This window comes from Melozone crissalis, unplaced genomic scaffold (assembly GCF_028551555.1).
Source record: "Melozone crissalis strain CALT ecotype California unplaced genomic scaffold, PUWL_Pcris_2 ptg000029l_1, whole genome shotgun sequence".
NCBI classification, from domain to species: domain Eukaryota; kingdom Metazoa; phylum Chordata; class Aves; order Passeriformes; family Passerellidae; genus Melozone; species Melozone crissalis.
In genome coordinates this window covers 16970172-16991729 of record NW_026535807.1, presented here as the reverse complement: position 1 = coordinate 16991729, position 21558 = coordinate 16970172, and the positions used below count along the sequence as shown (strand labels likewise).

The window sequence follows — 21558 nt, the reverse complement described above, 5'->3', positions numbered from 1 at the left end:
AGGTGGGAGAGTTAATTTTCTTCCTTATAACTTGTATGGGGCTGTGGTTTGGACTTGTGCTGAAAACAATGTTGATAATAGAGATGTTTTTGTTATTGGTCAGCAGGGCTAACTGAATCAAGGCTTTTTCTGCTTCTGACACTGCCCCACCAGTGAGGAAGCTGGGGGTGCACAAGAAGCTGGGAGGCAGCACCCCAACTGGCCCCAGGGATACCCCAGACCATAGGGTGTCAACTGTAGCATACACAGCTGGGGAAAGAAAAAGGAAGTGGAGTGATGGTCTTCTTTTCCAAGTCACTGCTCCTGTGATGGATCCCTGCTTTCCTGGGCACAGCTGAACACTTGCCTGCCCATGGTAGGTGGGCAATGAGCTCCTTGTTTTACTTCCCTTGTGCCTGCAGTTTTTGCATTACCTGTTAAACTGCCTTTATCCCAGCCCACGAGTTTTGTCACTTTTACCCTTCAATTCTCTCCCTCATCCCACCAGGAGGAAGTGAGTGAGTGGCTGTGTGGGGCTGAGCTGCCAGCTGAGGTAAAACCACAGACTACTTGTGCCATACTTCTATCACACTGATCACAAAGCTTCAGCACTTCTGCCAGCAGCCTTTGAGACCAAGAATTTTCTCCTCTTCTTTTGCTAAGAAAGGAGCGGAAGCAAAACCTTTCCAGCTCCTTCTGAGGAAAGAGAGGACAGAGAGGCTGAGCCATGTACTTGTAACTCTGGCTGGGCTGCTGAAACCACTCACTAAAACCAGTGCGTAGATCTGGGCTTAAACAAGGCCTTCTCTTCTTAGAGGCCAGATTAGCAGAATTGCAAAGGCCCTTCTGCTGTCACCTACACACAAAGCATGGCAAGCTTGCAGGGAGGGATGAGGTACTGGGAGTCCCTGTCAGGGATTCAGACCCAGGACACAGCAATACCCCTTTTCTCACACTGGCACACTACTGTGGTAGCCCCTCTCTCTGTTTTGTTTTTTTTTTGTTTTGTTTTTTTTTTTTTGTTTTTGTTTTTGTTTTTTTTTTTTTTTAAGCCAACTCCTAGCACACAGCCATTAACAGGGAAGGTCTGTCACATTCAGCAACATATGGAGCAGGTACTCTGCAACATTTTGTGAACACCTGCCGTGCAGCTGTCTGTACACAGGGGTAACCCAAGCTGGGGCTCAAATGGCCTCTTCCAGCTTGTACTCCTGTCTGGCCTGATGCTGGACAAGCTGGCACTGCTGTGATAAGATCATGCTGGGGAGCAGTGGAGGACTGCACATAACAGGGATGATATGATTTAATTCCCTTGCTGTTATTTTCTCCAGGCTTCCCCTTCCTCACTGGAGAAATGCACCACACTGGCAGGAGGGCACAGGGACCTGCCAGTCCTTGTCACTGCTATCAGTGTCACTGCAAAGGCTGCAAGGAGGGCCAGCCCTGGTCTGGTCATCCCCACTCTTTCCTCTCCAGTAGGAAGGGGGGATGAGCAAGAGGGAGCAGAGCTGCTGAATCCTCCTGCTGCACCTTGCCACAAATACACCCTGCCTTGGTGGAAAAGGGCACCTTCCTTCCCTGTTCCAAAGCACTGGCTGCAGTCCAAGCCTGAGAGTTTCCACAGCAGCAAGACCTGACAGAATATGTACAACAAAAGGTTGCTTTATCAGTACCAGCCCAGAAGACTTTTTTCCAAGCCTGTGCCTAAGAGAGCAGGGTCATCCAATATTGGCTTTGCATTTTATAGGAGAAATGAGATTATGACACATGCTTTCTAGAGAGGGGCTTAGGGAAGATCAATGCTTGTGAGGCCTCATTGCTCAGCTTTCTGTGAGCTAATTTCTGGCTTCACATCATTTACAAAGAGGAAGAAGTCTCCACAGGTTACCTTTAAATTATTCCATTGCAAAAGCTGGCTGTTCAGCACAGCTTTCCAATCCAATGGTCACACACACTTAGAAAGGAACATATTTTCAACAGTTAAAAGCCACAATGAATCAACCTAATCCACCAAGAAAAGACATTTTTTTAAATTTACATTAGTGCAGGGACTCAGAAACTCATCAACAGGCAGAAAATTGTCCCTGCATTGTCAGCATGACAGGGAGAAAGGAAAAAGATTCATGCCATTCCCACTGAAGGAGCCTGGCTCAAAGACTAACTCAGAATTTGTAACTCAATTTATGAGCTGAATAAGCAGAGGGAACAATTTTACCTCCTGTCTCAAAAATCTTATGTTTAAACTTTTCATCTAAAATAAAGTATACCTACTCTTCATCTAAAATAAAGTATACCTACTCTTTAGCCACAGACTTTGGCCCCTTCCCTGACAGTGAGGCTTAAATAAGGCAGCCACAGCCCTAAGGAAGTCCTGCACAGTCATCCAAGTAACCACCCACACACCTCCCCAGCAGGAAGATGATGGAATGACTACGCTGAGTGCAGCATGAGGAGGAGTCCATTCAGAAACTGCACTTTCATGTCAGCTGTGGGTACCAAACTCTACAATCTCAACAGCATCAGAAGGCAGGATGGAGGAGCAGCTGAATGCAGCACAGCTGCTGACAGCAAGAGAGTGAGTCAGAGCTGGGGATGGCTGTGCTGAACCAGAGCACAAATGCACAGTAAGCACTGCTGGCAGGAAAAGGGAGGTGTGAGATTTTGTGGGAGCATGGACACAGCTCAGCCAGATGGGTGGCACAGGGAAGGGCTGCTCAGCACTGGGGAGCTGCCCCACCAAACTGAGGAGAATCCACTGCAGGCAGGCAAGCAGGTCCAGGTTTGTGCTACAACAGGGGTGAAGAGAACAACTGGCACCTCCTAAGTTCTCACCTCATCTTCTCCTCTCTTAAAATGCCCTAGAGAAGACCTTTAAGGCATCACACCAGAGCCAAAGAAAGCAATCTGGCCTAATCTCCCACAGAGTAACTGCTGGCCTCTGAGCTGAAAGGTGCTGTCATCACCCACATGTGCCAACACCTCTGGAGCCTGAGCTCCCACTCCCACCTCCACATGGACAGGACAAGGAGAAATAAATGGTTGTGCACCTCAGCCTTGTGTCCCTCAGACTCCTAGCCAGTACAGACACCTGAAAAGATGGTGGAAAGATGAGGCAAGATCCTTCCAGCTTCTGTAGAGAGGAAACAAGAGGAAACTTCCAGCAAAAGCACCAAAATCCCAGAAAAAGGAAGTACTTGTGCAGCAATAAGAGCAGTTTTTCTCAGGCTTCAGAGGGTGGTTGACAGGAACTGAAAGGAACAATCAGTGGGCTGCACCTTACATTTGTCACTCAGAGCAAGCAAAGCACAGGTGCCAAAGTGAGGATTCTGCAACAGGAAAAACAGTCAACTCCCCCAACTCAACAGCAAGGGCACACACAGTTTCAGATCTTACATGAGCAACGAAAAAAGCTGTGTTTCTGGCTCTTTGCCCTCCACAACCTTATAAAAAATAAGGGAAGATAAAGGAAAACAGAGATTTTATCGTTTGGTTTTTTTGTTATTTGAAGATAAAAGTCCAGAAAAAAATTTAATCTCTTTTTTTTTCCTGCTTTCAGAATGTGTAAAACCAGTGAATTAAGGAAGAAAACCCAGGTGAACACTTGGGCCTCCAGCTCTGACAGGGAAATGACAGTGAAAACACATACATCAAAAGTTTGGTCTGCAGAAGTAAAAAAAACCACATTGATACTTCATTCATCCACCATGTTCTCCTTAGGCTGGTAAAACAGGGAAGATTTTGGGTTGAAAAAAGCTTGCTTGTGTTGGTTGCTCTATAAAGTGATCCTCCACAATGGAACCAATGCCATCCAAATGCCTGGCTTTAAAAAACCACCAAATATTATGTTGAGATTCCTTCTGGCACTGACTGAAGTCAGTTTCTAACTCCTCTTTCAGTTATTTCTTCACACCATGGTTGCACAGGCAATCCTTTGACATCTGGAACAGCACTAACAGTACCCTCCCACTCAACTCTGCTGCACTGGTACAACTGTTTGCAGCCTCACCATGAATCAAACTAGGGAAGTGATCACAGTTAAAAATAAACCAGCACTTGGTTTTGTTTTTTTTAAGGATTACTTTTCAACCAGGTCAGATCCCCAATCTATTGTGCAGCTGTACAAACAGTTGTATCAGCACAAGGTGCCTGAATTGCTGATGGTTATCCTGGTGCCTAAAGCCAACGTTTGCACTCCCAGCTCACCTCCTTGCATGGCTGCTGTAGAACAAGATCTCTGACCAAACAACACGTAGGGGACTTGACTGCCACTGCTGCCAACCATGGAGGGTCCCTCCAGTGAGACAAAATGAGGTCACATTGATGTCTACCCTACAGCTAAGGCATGGCTACTGAGCTCCCTCAAGCTGTTGCTTGTCCAAAATTATATGTCATTTTTGCAGCCTGCATGCTGAAATAAACATAAAAACATGACTAACCAAGTCATTAATGAGAATGAACAGCTTTGGGCCAAGTTCTAAAACAAAACTCTCCCAGAAATTGCATAACCACTAACTATCTTGGTGATCTTCCATTCAAGAAACACAAGCCTACATGATGTGCAGATTCCCACTAATTTGAAGACTGTGATTCAAAGAGCAAACAGGGAAGGCAATCTTCAGTTTTGGCAACTCTTCAAATTGCAGCTGAATTTTTATTTGAACATGGAAATACATACAGAAATACTGACAATCAGAATAAGCACTAAGCAATGATGCCATGCTAGCACATTTCAGAAACAACTATGAGAGACAGAAGGTTTTTCCAAAATTACCAGCTCAAATACTGTTGGGAACAAAAGCAACTGAAAATATCTCCTTTTTTGATGGCTGCCTGGGAACCTACTGGGAAATACCTGGATATCTGTATTCAGCTGGTGACAGGTACCTGCATCAGACACACACCATTGTGAGAGGCATTCTCATTGAAAACCAGGCACAAGAGACTGAATAACCATAAAGATCTGACTTCTAGCATAGGGCAGGAGGCACATTAATAAAACAGCTTCAGGAAACCAGCTTTCTACAGTTTCTGTTGTGTCTGCTCTAGAAGACAAAAAAATTAGTCTCTAAGCTGTTCAGCAGCCTTTTTTGTAGATGTCACCACATCAATCCATGAAGACACAAAACTGAAAAAATTGCTAACTGGCAAACCTTACCCTTTGTTTCTTAGCATGCATCTCAGGCTATAGTTTCATGACATCTTAAGTAAATCTAAGTCAGCATTCTTCAAACCCATCCCCTCTCCTGAGTCAGCACTGGCACTCACTGATCCTGCTCAGAAACCAGCCTGGCAAACAAGTTAACCCGGAAAAAAAGAAAAGTTGTTTTTGCCAATGTGGCTTCCTGAACTAGTTTACTGCCAGTGCCCAACGAAAGTAAAGGGGACAATCAGTGAGCAGGGCAAGGGCAGGCACAAGGGGAGCAGGGCCAATTCCATTCAGCCCCAGCTGCCCTGCAAACACACGCTCAGAGAACAGTCTCACCCCTGACTTTAAAGAGAGGTGAGTTCTCACTTGCAGCAGAAACATCATTTGACTTTTTCACCCCTCCTGACACCTCCTTCACACCAGCATCAGCACCCCTGCAGACAGCCACATTAAGTACCCAATCTGGTAGGGAAACAAAGCAGCAATATATAAAACAAAACAAAAAGCCTTCAGTTTTCAGTTGGATCAGGTCCCTAATACAACTGGCCAACAATCCCCCAGCATCAAAACATGGGAGAAAGTGGGAACCAAGGCACAGCAAAACTCCACCTCCAAGCAACTGTGAAGCTGCTCTCTTACTCAACATAGATAAAATATCACAACATAACTACCTAACAGTTATACAAAACCACTTTGGTTCAAAAGATTTAAACAGTACATTAAAAAATCTGCAATCTAATACTTCATGTTTTCATCTTCCACAACACACCATTAATATTTAAAATGCCCTATTTCCTCAAAAATAAATCTTTAATTTATTTGATACCAGCGTTATTTTCAGAGCAAAAGAGCTGCTAAAATATATAGAGGAGAGTGAGGAAAGCCTGTTGTGATTAAATAGGGCATGACAAACAGCAGCAGCATGCACAAGCAGTACTGGGGAGCAAAGCCAGGGGGAACAGTGAAAACAACATTATACAAACAACACCAATTCATGAACAACAAAGAATTCTTAGAAACTGCTGCCTGGGTTACATCCAAGGTTCTCTTTACCTTGGTTAAACTATTAAGAAAGTCACTTCAGAAAGCTGACCACTTCTGCACAACGAAGCTTTTTAGGAAGGAAGAGCTGATCCATCTAAAGGGCTCTGTGTAGGAACCCACTGCAGCAGTTCCTGGGAAGCAATGGAGCTGCAACAACACTGAAGGTGACACGAAGCTGGAACAGGTCATTTGTCCCCTGCCCCACCGTGAAAGAGCTCCTGTGCTAACACAGGTCCAAAAGCTGTGTCTGTGTACGTACCCCTCAGTTGCTGGGGAGCAGAATGTCACCCTTGGCTGTGCACAGCAATTCCTCAGTGACAGGGACACCCCAGGGTCTCCTCAGGAGTATTTCACTAAGGTATGTTTCATCACTTTAGCCTCACACCCATTTCCTCATAGTCAACATCTGCTGTAGCAAACTCTCACCACTGTCTGTAACACCTCACTCTGGACACTGCATCCATCAAATTAGGGATTCCTGGAAGGCCCAGCTTTGCTTCAGAGATGCAGAAAATTCAGTTTTTACTTGCCATCTTGCTGCCATGTGGAGGAAAGCATACTTACAGAACAGTCTGGGCCACTGCCATGCAGAATTCACTCCTCCAAAGTTCAGAGATTACGTTGTGGCTGCTGCTTGAAAAAGCAGCAAGTTTCCATTCTATTTGGACAACCTTGCAAAAAAAGTAGGTCTTTAAAAGAAAACACTAAATTCATGAGCAAATGCTAGATCTCTGTCCCAACACATCACTAAAATATAAATCACAAGCAAGAAGTTAATAAATTTCTGGCTTCTGACAGGGACTAACATTCAAAGTACTACACTTTAAACATCAAATACACATATTACAGGGTTTTTAAAAATTAAGGAAATTTAGTAAAGCTGTCGTTTAGGACTGCATTTAGACACCTGAATTTCTCACAACTCTCCAACACAAGCAAAATACAGGTGCAACAAAATAGGGCAAAGGTAAAACTGTGGTGAAGCTGCAAAGCGCTAAGCAGAAGCACATGGCTGTCCCCTTTATATCAAAGTGTCTCATGGGGAACAGACACTATCTCTATACAGTGAGACTTCACAACCCTGTCACACAAGATTATCAACCCATATACACACAGCTGTCTTTTGGCAGGTAGTCAAACCTGAGGCAGTGGGAGTTTTACAGGGGTCAAGACTCTTGCAGGATTCATCTAGATCTATTTTCTGCTGCTGTGAGATGAAATATGAAAATGGGAGAGGAATTGATCACAGAGGCAACAGAGCTTTGCAAAGGGAATGTTTCTCACCCCGCAAAAGGTGACCTTCCAAAGCCTCTGATTCTCCTCTCCTCTAAGAGGATTATGAATCCTACCCTTGGGAGACTTCTGCTCAGCTACCAGCACACTGCTATTACACATTAACACTATGTCTTGTATCCTCATTTCTATCAGCAGAGATATTAGAAAAATTTATAAGATGACTGCTCAAAGACCAGACTTCTAATGGAATCTCTAATGCAAGTAGGGAAAGCCACAGCCAGTGATGTTTGGAGGGGACTCTCTGTGCTGTCACACACCCAGCAGCAGATCTGCTTAGTGCTTCCCTGCTCAAATCCCAATTCAGCTTATCTGCACATGCAGGCTGCTGACTACCCTGGAAGCTGACATTTCATCAAGGGAAGACTGAAAAGCAGAGATTACCATATGCTAAAAAATGAGGGCAAGAGTGGTGAGTGCAGCTCGCAGCTCCTCTGCCCGGGCAGCGAGGCAGAGCCTCGGCAGGCACCAAGCCCAGCTGGGCTGTCAGGAAGTGAGAGCAGCACTGCCCTGCAAGAACATGCTGGCACCTCACAGGGAGAGCCAAGGAGCAGAATGCAGCACATTCAGTTACATAAATCCTTCTTTTCCACAGACATCAGACCCCAAGAATTTGAGGACAACTTTCTCCCTGTTCTTTTGGGGTTTTTTTCACCTTCCAACGAGGCACCATTTGGACACTTCTGAATGGAGTCTACTAAGAATCTTCCCTAGACAACATAACCAGGAATTATTCCTGTTGCCACTTAACAGTGCACAGATGTAAAGCATTCCATGCTGCTATAGAGGTGACCATATACATTTTTTTATTCATAAGGTAATTAAAGTTACAATGCATTATGAATTCCACAATGAGGAAAAAAAAAAAAAAAAAAAAAAAAGCAGGGCTAGACATGAAGGGAAACCCCAACAGGAAGGAACACACTTCCAGCAACTCTGTGAATGGAGATTTAGGATGAGATTAGACACACATACAGGCCAAATCTAATGGACACAGTTCCCATTTGGGACAAATGGCAAAGTGTTCTCAGAAGGAAAAAAAGTACTGGCTAACACAACAGATCTCAGATGCATCTGTAAGGACACTCCATGGTTTTGGCTGTTTCAGACTACACAATGCAATAGCAAAGTGCAGCCAAGGGTTAAAGAGTTTTAACCAGTAACTGTACAGAGAAGCTACAGGGTTAACCACAGACACACAAAAGCCACAAGGAGCTGAACCCATGAAGAATAACTACAAAAGCCATAAACCCAGAGGAGCTAAAATTACATTCCTTAGGCAGTTAAATAAAATAAGGATGATCTATAGCTTTCCAAGAGGCCACTAACTGAAAGACAAATGTAAGCAGCTTGTGGTGAACTGGTATTTTTAATACTGTTCTCAAGTTTTAAATTATGATGCTTTTAAAACAGAAAAAACAGCCTTGATTAGAAAGTCAGTTGCTGCAGATAATTGATCCCCACAGAAAAATACACAACTAGGACAAAAAAATGAACTCCTAATTGCTATTTTTGATTCTGCAGTGGCAAAAACCTCAAGACCAGCGTTATGTAAGACCATTAACCTCTTTGCTCATAACTGGCACCTTAATTTAGCACACTACCACACTAGAAAGCTTAAACTGAATTCTTAATTCCAATGCATACCACTGGCTGCAGCAAGCCAGTAATAGCAATACTGGAAGGGGAAAAAAAAAACCAAAAAAAAAAAAAAAAAACCAAAAAAAAAAAAAAAATCAAACCCAAAGCAAACACCACACACTGAATTTTGCAATTACAGTTCCTTGGGCATAAATATTTATACCTTAGCCTGACCAGATCTAATGACAGCGTTCTTTTCAAACCGGCAATCCTGAAAAGATTATCAGATGCTTCACAGCATCTTAGGAACACTGAAGAGAATTTAAAGTACACATTAGGTAAAGAAAACCTCCAGATCACCTTTTATAACAGCAAGTTTGTCAAACCCAAAGAAGCTGTAACCCATTGAAAACAAAATTGCTTTGTTTTGACTGATTATTTTTCTTCTTCTCAAACTAACCTCACAGCATTCCAAACACATCCTCCCTAGGTATGACTGAAATCCCCAAAACTACCATGTATTTTATTTAACTATAGTTCAGTGGCAATCACAAATAGACATGACTGGATGAAAAACAAAACAAGGTAATCTTGAAGAACATTCATGTGAACCTCCCCACTTCTTCCCAAGAAAAGACAGATTAATCTTCTACACTGATAATGAGCCAGACTGATGAATTTCAACCAGACAGCCTCTTAAATACTGTCTTCCATCCACTCTTATCACATTGTGGCAAAGGATGACATTCAGGAGGGAAAAAAAAAGACTGATTAAGAGCCTACTTTCAGAAGCTAATGTCCTGTGGAAAGAGCTCTATGAATCACTCTTTCATCTGCCTCCGACTCCATTTACTCCTCAGAATTCCCTGATGTGCTTGAATTCATACTCCACCCATGCAGTCTGTAATGTCCCAACATGCACACAAGAATACTGTAAAACACCCAGGAAACTTAAGCTAAATGGCCCCTAGTGCTCTTCCCCATCCACAAATCCGATTATTTTATCACAGAAGACAATGAGGTGCGTCAGACACAACTTAGAGTCAGTAAATCCACACTAACTGTTCCCAGTCACATTCCTGCACATGTTTCACACAGGTGTACCAAAGGACCTGAGCCATGACTGTCCCCAGGAGTCAAGTGAGATTGGCCACCCTGGATTATCCTTTGGGCCTAGTTTGAAAATAAGTGATCAGAGATGTGCCAGCAGCACAAGGCTGGCACTGCAGCACCATCAGGTCCAGTTCCCTCAACTAATCCCCCACTCTGTCTCCATCTGCTTCTGACTGCTGGTTCCTCTTTCAACCTTGTCTCTAGACACAAGAGCCAGGAGACCTTGCAACTTAAGACCCACTCAGGCATAAAAACCACCAAATACCTCAAGGAAGTCTGTGCATCACTCATCCAGCCCCCTTATTCAGCAGAGTCTTTGTTTACCCTTTCACTGCCAGTGCAGAGGTAGATGTTATGTCAAAATTATCAGGAATGTTGCAAAAAGCACTTCCTGTGAGAAAGTGGCTGCTTCCCCGATTCAAAGACAGAAATGCACACTAACATGGCCAAGTTTGTTCTGTCTGTATTCCAGGCTGTCAAAGAAATCCCAGGTCACTTTGCAGACATAAAACAAACTTGCTGGAGTTGCATGACCCCATTTCGAAAACATTTGGCAAAACAGCCTCCTTCTCACTATTGGCCAGGCTGTATTTAGCAAATGGAAGTTAGGTCCGTAAAGAGCAAACCCAGACTCCCCAGAAAATCCTGAAGAAAGCTGCACAGAGAAGCTTCTTTCCAGCTTTAATTAAGAATAAAAATCTAGATGACAGAATAAGGGAAGAAGGAACTAAGATTTTCACACACCTAGGTGCCAACTGTCCAGATTGCTCTGAGTATAGAAATAGGGATGTTTTATGATGACTCCATCCTCTCATGGCTTTAACACACATACCATTTCAGTGTATCAGATGAGACGGAAGTGCAGGAGAGAGCTCTCAGCTGTTGCAATGCTCCCCAAGAGAGAAAGGAGAGGCAAGGCAGGCAAGGTTTGCAGCCCAGGTCCTGCAGCAGGCTCCTGGCACTGAGCAGGGGTCTCATGGTGCCACGCTCCCGCTGCCAGGGCGGCAGGAGCGCCTGCTGGGCCTCAAAGCCAGCACGGAAGTGTCACCAAACCAAACAAAAGTACTTTTTATCAAACTCCACAACTCACAAGTCTCCCCTGCCCCCTTCTGGGAACAACATGGATTTGAAAACTTCAGTATCTTCTTCCAATGATAAAACTGTTTACTTGGGTAAACAACAAAAAAAACCAGAGAGATCTCTTGCCTCAAGCATGAGTCCCTTCAGGAAAGACATGGATGTTATTAAATTCATCTCCTGCAGCAGCAGAGGCAGACTCAAACTGGATTTTCCTCACCCATACACTGAAGCCACTGTCAGGAACTCCTGCCTGCCAGAAAATGGCCGGACAGCTCACTCCAGCTCAACTCTTCCGACGGAGCCGATTCACTCCCCAGGTCACGACGCAGATGTGCAATGCAGGCTCCCTGTCCTCTACCCCAATAACTCAGCACCTTACTTCCCCAAAATAAAAAAATAATAAAAGAAGAAAGCATAGAAAAAATAGCAACTGCAGCAAAACTTGCATGATACACAGTAACTGCTCAAAAACCTTCTCCACAAGTTATGGAAACCACATTCAATTAAGCTGCTGACTGTGACCTGACTTAAGCAAAAATCCCTTTGCAGTGACTTATTTATGTTGAGACTTTAAATGCTAAAGACAAATCAGCTTCATTAGGGCCAGAGGCAAAAAGTTCCCCCACCTGCCTCTTCCTACCACTCCTAACAAGAAAAACATCACTCTGCTGTTTATATGTGCAGTTTTCCATCACAATGCTTAAGAGAAAAGTTTCTCTTTCCTCTTTACCTTCAGAGTACAGTCCTGCAATACTCTGCTTCTCATAAAACTTACACAGATATTCAAACACTTCTCCTTTGTCTTTGCTTTGTATGTGGACTACAGAGGAAAGCTAAGCCAAGACCCCACATCCCATTCCCAACTGACACAAGAAGGGAATTTTCAAAGCATGGCTACTGGTAAGCAGCCATTTAGGATCTGTGAAGGGAAATGTTGCTCATCTGGAAGAGACTGACCCCACAGTCAAGATCCAGACACTCCATCCAAACAGCAAATTGTGAACAACAACACGTCCTGTGCAAAGGGAGGGGAGAGCAAACTCAGCTGCTAAGGAGCAGAAGCTGGCTCCAGTACTCAGGAAGCAGCACAAATGTTTTGTTTCCTTAGGAATTAGGACAACATATAGATTTAAACCCATCAAGTCTAAGAGTTATGCATCAAAACCAAACACAGACTTGCCACAAAGAACCATCACAAGCCAGCTAATCTCACCCTTAGGGCCTCTGTAAAACAGTGTTTGATTTGGTTCACTTCAAGCTCACTGTAAAGCAGCTTTACAATTCCTATCATACACTGTGGGCTGTGACACCACTCTGATCCATCTCCTCCTCAGATCTATACATTGCCCTTTTTCTGAGCTGCCTGAGAATTAATTATATGGAAATGAACAGTGTTAGATAAGGGCATCCCAAGCAACTGGCTCTCTTAAAGGAGCTGGGGACTGCAGGATCTCTGCCTTCAGGAAATGTTTGGCAATGTCCATTCAGTACAATTCCTGTTGTTAAAAAATTAGTTTAAGACTCAAACAAGCAAACACTCATCTTCTCACTTCTGTGGTTAGAAACAAACATCTGCTCAGCCATGGTTTGGGCTCTACCTCTGCCTCTTGTCACCACCAGATCACATCAGAGCAGCATCCTGACTGAGGATGTCCTGCCAAAATTGTAGGTGATGCACAAGCAGCAGCTCTGAACAAAAAGATCAGCAGTCTGATGTTTAACGAGTTGTCTGCACAAGCTCCACCTATCCCTCCATGGAATGCAAGGCACTGACAGCTTCACAGCCTCATGTGAGCTGGAATTTCAGTACCCAAGAGGACTTTAATCTCACATATGCAGAGATACACCAAGGCATTTTGGCAGTTACAACAGCATTTGAGATGCCTGGAGGGGCACACACATCAGAATTTTCTCTTTCTCTAACTGTGAAGATAAAGCTAAACAAACATTTTGCCTCAGCTACACTCGTCTTTTTCTACACAGGGAAGCAGAAAACACTTACATTTGGCAGCTCCTTAATGGCATCCTGCAGTTTTATCAGACAGCACAACTTCTGTCTGAACACTGCTAAAATACTTAAAGCCAGGAGAAATGCAGCAATTGTTACATTTCTCTGCTAAAGCTTGACAAGTCAGCAAAGCACTCAGTTGATATGGTTAACAGATTCTTTAGATATGGTTATCTTTTAGATAACCATAATCTACCTGAGTTTACCCAAATGGAAAGGAAAGAACCAGGAACAGGCTACTGGTTTTGTACTTCCACTGAATGTTTCCATGATCTTGGTAAAACCATTCAGTTGTGGTGAACTTCAGCCAGCAGAAATACAGCTTCTCAGAAAGGAACAAATTACTTGACTACCTTGCTACTTTTAAACCATTCTTTAAAGCCAGAAGTCTAGCAATCATTTCACTTTTCCTGATCCCCTTGCACTTCATTTCAACTTAGTCTTGCCTGTTAATTAAAATTCTCAAAATCTAAAGAATTTGTGTCCCAGTACACGAACAACTGAATTGGTTTTGTTAATATGGACTCAAATTAGGGCATCTCTTTCAAATGAATGTGGTGCTGCTTGGCCAAAAATCCAAATCCTTGAGCAACTTTTCTGTTTATATGGCAGAAACAGAAAGACAATCTAGGAGCACATCAGTCCAACAGAAAGACTTAGGGGAATAAAAGCAAGATTATCCAAACAAGCTCACTTCACCCTGGTAAACAAATTCTTGTGCCAAAAGCACAAGGAGCAGTTGTTATCTGGTGGTTTGTTCTGCTACTGTAATTCTGAGACATTGATACTAAACAAATTTTGGGGCTTTCTTAAATATCTGAAAAGGCTCAGAGAAATGCAAGGCAGTCAGTTATACAGCACTCCAGATGATAGCAATGCTCAGGACACCACCTAATTTACTGTATGAGAAAATAGAACTGCAGATTGCCCTGTAATTTCAAGTAGACACCCATGCTACAATAAATATATCAAGGTTTGTATGGATAGGTAAAATTTTCTATGGCCAACTGAGAGATGCCCTCCTCTCTCACTGCAACTCCTTCTAACTTCACACTGCCAATGAAAAAATTAATTCAGCTGGAAAAGGCATATTTTGGGCCCCCACTTTTTTAGCTATTTTTTCCCTTGAAAAAAGTGCCGAGCACAATGACAAATAAAGCATTCCTCACTCTTTACCTTCTCAACACCTCCAGCAAAACAAGCTTTACCTTAGAAGTGTCATTTTACCACTATCAGTGCCTCTACATTAAGGGATTCCACTGGCAGAGCTTCTCTAGGTAAGGATGAACATGCTGATTAATGCAGCTGTCCCAAGCAGTTATGGAAGAAACAACATTATAAGCATGTCCATAGGAGTTCCAGCCACATAATCACGTTGCAAACCCATGCCCCTCACTTGATACCAGTTTAATTTCCCTAAGCAGGTGACCCTTGAGGCTCACAGGCAAGAAAACATGAGCTGTAACTTCTCAACTAAGACTTCACTGTGATTTTTTCTCCACAAGGAAGTACCAAAGGAAGGTACATTCTCATATGCAGTATATTCTCTTGTACTCTCAACCTAATACAAAAAAAAACACCCTAAAAACATTGAAAAGGAAAGAGAAAAATCTGAGCTCTACATTAGGGGAAAAAAATCTCAATACAAGTGCTACAAGAAAGTAAATAATGCCACGGAAAATTCAAGGATAAAGGGCAACATTTCATTTTTGAGGCTTGGAATGGGAAATAACGAGGTCTGTCATGGCAAATATACTTTAGACAAAGACAGTGACTAAATCTGGTACTTAATTTAAGCAGAATATATGACACAGTATCTGATGGGGTGAAAGCTAAGGTAGTCATTTCATTTGAAACCAGATAAAACTCTAAACTCAATTTCATACAAGGATACTCTCATCCCTTCAATGGCAGAACACACATGACACACAACCCAGGGTCATGGAAGGGATTTTGATCTGGGCCTGATGTTATCCTGTTACTCTCCTGAGGATCAGCATAAGCTGCAAGGCTTTCAGTCACTCATACTGAAAATCTTAAAGCTGTTGAAACACCTTGGAGCTGTTTTGTGGCTTGCAGCATGTTCTGGAAGGTAAAGGACAAAGAATTAACAGGAGGCCCAGCCAGCTGAGTGGAAATGAAAGGCAATCTGAACCTGAGGCTGTCTCCTCAGGAGACACATGCATCAGTCAGACAATCACAATTTCAAGCTTGGAAAGGTGCTACATTTTTTGAAGGACAAAACCTGGCACTTAAAAATGTCTGTAAGATTGTTTTACCCAATCAGGAGCCAGTACAACCATCCTTTGGTACCCTCTAGCAAACCTCACACTTCCAAGGTATCCAGTGCAACTTGGGTTTACAAATGGAAATATCCAAGAAGGGAGCTCAGAACACAGTTCACTCCACTGTATTTCTCAAGCACCTTCCAAAGGGACCTTTAATACTCCAAATCTTCATTATTACTCTCCTATACACCAACCTGGGCAGGAGGCCCCTTGAAATGCTTTCCCACACCAACCAGCTCTGTTTGAGGGTTTGAAACAAGGAACTTCTCCTCTTCATTTGAAGTGAAGAATCAGACAAACAAGCCTATATTTAACTTCCTGTTCACTGAAGCAGTCATAAACAAGTCCCTGTAAACACTCTACAGGTCACAAATTCCCAACATCTTATCTAAATGTTAAGCTGCTGAAGTGGATCTCAAAGCTCCTTCCAACAGGCTTTCTAGTGTGCCACTTACAACAGAGGCCACTGGTTATGTAAGAGATGTAAAGCCAAAGCAAAAGAAAGTATGTTAAACCTCATATGTCAAATTGGTTTGGAGATGATTAGATGCAGCACCTGCATATACATAAAAAAATCTCCTTCCCCATACACTAAAAAAGCACAGCACACTCATCTGGAAGTCACACAAATTGTGGCAAGTTTGTTTTTAACAGCCAAACCTCTCTCAAGTGTACTACAGCTACTTTGGTTTTTCACATTTTCAGTCCTTCTAAAGACACTGCCAGGCCATGCTGCAGGTTGGTTTGGGTTGGGTTTTTTCCTACAAAATAACAAGTCTGCTAAATCACATGTATTCTCACAGCCACAACACATCACAGGCTGTATATAGCTAGGGAAAGCCAATTTCCCTTTCATTTTCTCTTCCAGATCAATACAGTGTGATAACATGTGCCAAAAGCATATCATCTCAGGCTGTAAAACACAAAATAACAAGCATCATGGGTGGAAAATAACACAGAGTTCTCTTCCTTGAGAATCATAAAAAAACTGCAAATGACAGGAAACCTGAAACAAAGTGCTTTGCACTCATACAAGATTCAGCCTGGCAAGCTCACTACCATGGGACACTGATCCCTGGCAGAATTCTTAAAAGGTTTTGAATTTTCTTCTGATTGTCATGTCACAATGGGATGAACTCCAAAAAACATAAAGTCTCAAACACTTAACCATCTAATCTGTGATCTTTAATTGTCAGGTTTTAGGAAGGTATTTTAATTGCAGTGAATAAAAACCTTGGTTCACTTTTGGCTGGTGAATGAAACAATACCATTAACTATTTTAACTAAGAATGTTTGAGTCAAGCTGCATTCACAAATCAGAACTAATTTTTAAGACAACTGGTTTTTGTCATTAAGTGAACCAAATTGTCAATAGGCTCAGTTTTCTAAGCTGCTGAAATTCATTGGAAGTGTCAGTGCTAAGCATGCTACAAATTTCTGTGATCATACTTAACTAAAGCTAATAATAATTAAGGGGAAAAACAGAAACCCCCAAGTGTTGTTATTGCACAAAAAAAAACTCCAAACCCCCCCTTCCCCCCCCCCAAAAAAAAAAAAACAACAAACAAACAAACAAAAAAAAACAGTGTGCAGAGCATCTGAAGTGAAAACTATTCAACCCTGCATGATGCACAACAGTGATACCTATTCAGTCTGACTACAATAGAGTTAGAGGTTTTTCCTCAGTTCTATAAAAATAAAAGATGCATAAAGCATGCTTGATAATGCTTATTGGTTCACATTTAGCTTACTGTCAAATTTTAATAAGTGTATTCAGGTCAACACTTGTGGTAAGAACTGTGAAGTATTAAGACCTCAATTACATAAAGAAGATTTATGCCCAAGTAAAGGAAATGCCACTTGCACAGCATAAGAAAACACATTTACAATATCTGCTTCTAATGGAAAATAAAGTAAACCACTCCATTATTTGCAAAAGTAAAGGGATCCATAAACATTTTATACAGTGTAACACTTAATCTAAGTAAAATCCACATCTTTGAGACAAAGATGATGTGGATTTTATTACAGGAAGCGTGGGAGTGTTTAAGAAACTATCTAAAAAAAACCTGCATATGTATTGTTTCAACACAAACTGAGCTTCAGACTGCTTCAACAATTCTTCTGGGACAGACTCAAAAGACTCAAGTTAAAAGTTCTTTTTTTATTTCAGTATTTGTGGTATGAGAGTCAACCCCAGTGAATTCAACAGGTCTATTCCTCAGATGTGTCACACAGCTTTACACAAAGGCCACAGCTTGGAAAAGTGCAATAAACCTTTCAGCAAGCAGCAGTGTTGTGAGGGTCTTGCAAAGCTCCAGGACTTTACCATGTTTTTAACCAACAAACCAAAGCAAGAGCAGCCTATCTCATCTCCTGCAAGAGCTCCAGCAATTTCATGGAGTTACTCGATGGTTTGATTCAGACACTGAGTAAGACATGGGACTATGCAGCCCCCAGGCTTCTCTCCCAAATCCTTCCTGCTTTAAATAACTCCCTGACATCTGCACTCGTGGTGCACTGATTTTGGTGCTCAAAGCTGCTTATCACCTATAGTTAGCTGTAATGAGATCATGGCTGCTCCCCACACGTGCTTAAGCTGCTCAGACAGTACTGTCAAAGGACACTGAACAAACAGCCAGCCCTATCTTCTTGTGCCCTTTTTAAGATTTCTGAACTCACTTTTGGAAATGCTTGACAATACTTTGATACCAACAATGGAATAACATTAATTGGAATTAAAGATCACATGATATTTTGCATTAACGCACTCCGGAAGTTTAAAAAATTGGGGAAAATGCAGCTCAGCACAGAACCATGGTGGGGGGGGGAAAAAGAGAAATGTCAGAATATATAAGCTATACAGTAATTTAGCTTTAGATCAGCACTCAAGTCAGCAGTGACAGACACAGGAGCATGCCCTGAAGAGAAGGCAGCACGTGTCTCCTCTCCCTACCCCAGGAAGGTACTTGTGGAGCTCAGCTTCTCTGGTCATTACCTTCTGCTTCCCACCAGGAAACTGAACTGTGTGACAACCACTACTTAAACACACCATGCCTAAAGAAAACAAGGTCATTTGAGTCTGTTTATACCACAGGTATACTGAGTCATATCTTCGTTGATAAAGAGCTGGGGGAAAACAAATATGATTGACTTTCTTCCAAATTCAGGACAGCACGAAGTAACCTCTGTGAAACTGAAAGACTATCAGATCAGCCTCATCAACTTTCAGCAAACTAATCTCTGAAGAGAAAGAAAAAAGCATACAATGATAAGAATTCTGAATCATCATAAGGTGATTCAGCTGCAAATCAGCTACCTGAATGGCCAGAATTAGTAGAGCATGAGTGAGCCTCCAGTTCTTGGAATTTTAGTTCTTATTACAAAGAACTGACACCAATTTGGTCAATGAACAGGACTAAATTTTTCAGTCTGTGCTACTGCACTTACCTGGGTGTTCCTGTGGTATCCTTCAAAAATAAGAGCAAAACTCCCACAAACTGTATTTACATATCCTTACTTAAAGGGTAAAATTCCAAAGGGAGAGGTAAAAAGCAAGCAGTTTATTCCTCTTTGCATCTCTAAGATGGCTGCACATGTATTCTGAACAAAACAGAAAAAAGTTACCTTGGAGATGTCACCCAAGCTCCTTTGGCTGAGCAGTCACTGGAATATGGAGCCAACTTCTCACAGTCAAGAGGGAGCAGGACCCCAGAAGCAAGTCAGCCTGTGAAATGATGTATGGAAACGAGTTAGCAAGTCCTAAATTAGCTTTTATTTAGAACTTTACTTGCTTGTCAATTCAGAATGCTTGAGAGCATGCCTTCCCTAGAGACTGGAACAGGAATTCACAAGTTCCTTTCAGGAAGCAAATGCTCTCACTCATTCCTGTGGGCTCTGGCAGATGCTCTTTACCAAAGCCACCAGTTGGGCTGAGGGGACACACTGTCCCCAGTTGCCTCAGTCACCCTTAGCTGAAAATTCCCAGGCAGGGTGGAACAGAGCAGGATCCATGACTGTTCCTCACCAGGCAGGGATGGGCACCAGGGAAAAAAGGCTGGAGCAGAGTATATTAAAGCCCAGCAGCTGAACAGGCCTGGTTGTAGGCCCCAGCACAGGGGAGGCAGCGTTTGGCAAAGCAGCAGGACAGCTGGTGAAGGAGATAACCTTGCTAACTACAAAAGCTAAATCACAGACAGCTTATCTACTGCAGCTCCCAAGCACGTGCAGTGACGTCCTGCCAGGACAGTCACATCCACATCATAACCTCTTCTATCAGATTTGGTTGATGGATCTCCTACTAATATAATTATGGCAGCTATGTTCATGTGATTTTTTTTAACAAAACAACTGCACCCATTTTAACTACTGTGGGCACATTATACAGCTAGAGAGACACCCTGTAACAGCAAAGCTTATTCCTTGACTCACAAAAAGGGGTTCAAACACTAATGACACCACATACTGATGGGGTGATGCAAAATAAATGCAAGCTTAAGAAGCTTGTCTTTTACACACAGTTAATGCCACTCAAAATGCATCCAGAGGAGCCTGTGGAGGTGAATGAAAGCAAAGGACCTGCACCTCAGTACCATCTGCAGAGTGGCTCACACCAGCATGGACTACACAGGCAGCACAGGCAGCCCAACACACTGATTAAGAGAATTGCATCTCTTAGGAAGCACATCCACCCGAAGAGCACACTGGGAACACCAGAAATAACAGCTGCTGCCACATCAGAACGGCACAACACCGTGCACAGGCGGTGCTGCAAAACAGAAACCAAGCAGCCACGCACACACACTTCCTCTTCCTCCCCCATCTCCCCTACGACAGCAGCAACAAACCTGATATTAAACACTGGCCAGCATCCTGCTCTGCATTCCTGTCACATCAGGAATAGAAATGAGGGACACTGCTAGCTGCTCCTCCATAGAGCTGAAGGGCTCCTTCAGTTTACAGCACGTAACACAAACACTCAATGTAACTCTTGCAGAGGGTTCTGTCACATTTTCTGTTCTTTTGCTCATTTCTTGAGCTCACTGGGGACCCTCTGTACTTACTAGACTTGTTTTTGATACATTCCCTCTCAAAGACTGAGAGGTCAGAAATAAAAGCAGTTGTTCCTAGGCATGTCACACTATATAAACAAGCAAGCAGAGAGCCACACACAAACTCTGCAAGTGAAGTTCAATGCTAAACCCTGCCCAGCACCAATGTGACACTGTCAAATGCAAGAGTAAACAAATCAGGCTGCAGCTTTTTGTCAATACTAACTCCTGAGACTACAAATCCCAGCACTAACACTCTACTGAGATGCTCACATCTCCAATACGTTATGAGCTAATCCCTGATGGACAGATTGGGGGATCTACTGACAGCGAGTGAAGTGCCTGGGTTACACTGCAATAATCAAGGCCTCTGTCAGATTTTCCATGGCTTCAGTATCTGCATTTCAACCACAGATGGAAGAAACACACCTCCTCTAGAGCATGGGTTCTGGATATCCAATTCAAACTTAGCACCTACATTTCTTATCCTAGTGGACGGCACAGTGAGTGCTATCCTATACCCAGCATGCCAGTCAGCGTCCACCAGATCCACAAAAACCTTTTGGCACAGAGAAACTAACTCAACACTGACATCTGAAAAGTGATCAAGCCTTTTCACAAACATTTGGTAACCCACTGGACCAAAGAGACTGAGCTCTGTAAGCAGATGGTCAACAAACAGCCCCGAGCTTGTACAGGGCTCCTCATCTCACACCAGCCAAGCTCAACAAGGTCACATTTCAGAGTTTCATCATTTCACCCAAAAGGAATAAGATCTGTATTTGTGGGACAAAAGGAAAGAAACAAACCAGGCAGCTCAGATGGGAGGAGCAGAGCATACAACTGCCTGATGAAGAAGAAATCCCAACAGTTGTTTAAAAGGCCAATTAGCTGATTAAGGGCACAGGTACAACTCCAGCCTGGGCACTTTTCTGACCTCTGAGTGCTTGCTACTCTAACCTTGACTTTTCACTA

At 42.9% G+C, this 21558-nt stretch overlaps 1 protein-coding gene across 2 annotated transcripts in view; it reads right to left on the bottom strand.

Moving 5' to 3' along the window:
* IP6K1 (inositol hexakisphosphate kinase 1) overlaps window positions 1-21558 on the bottom strand; it is a 36674-nt gene that overhangs the window by 12616 nt on the left and 2500 nt on the right. For both annotated transcript variants that reach the window (XM_054281121.1, XM_054281122.1), the window contains exon 3: window positions 19160-19259. The gene's annotated coding sequence lies outside the window, so the exon portion shown is untranslated. The remainder of the gene's footprint in view (window positions 1-19159; window positions 19260-21558) is intronic.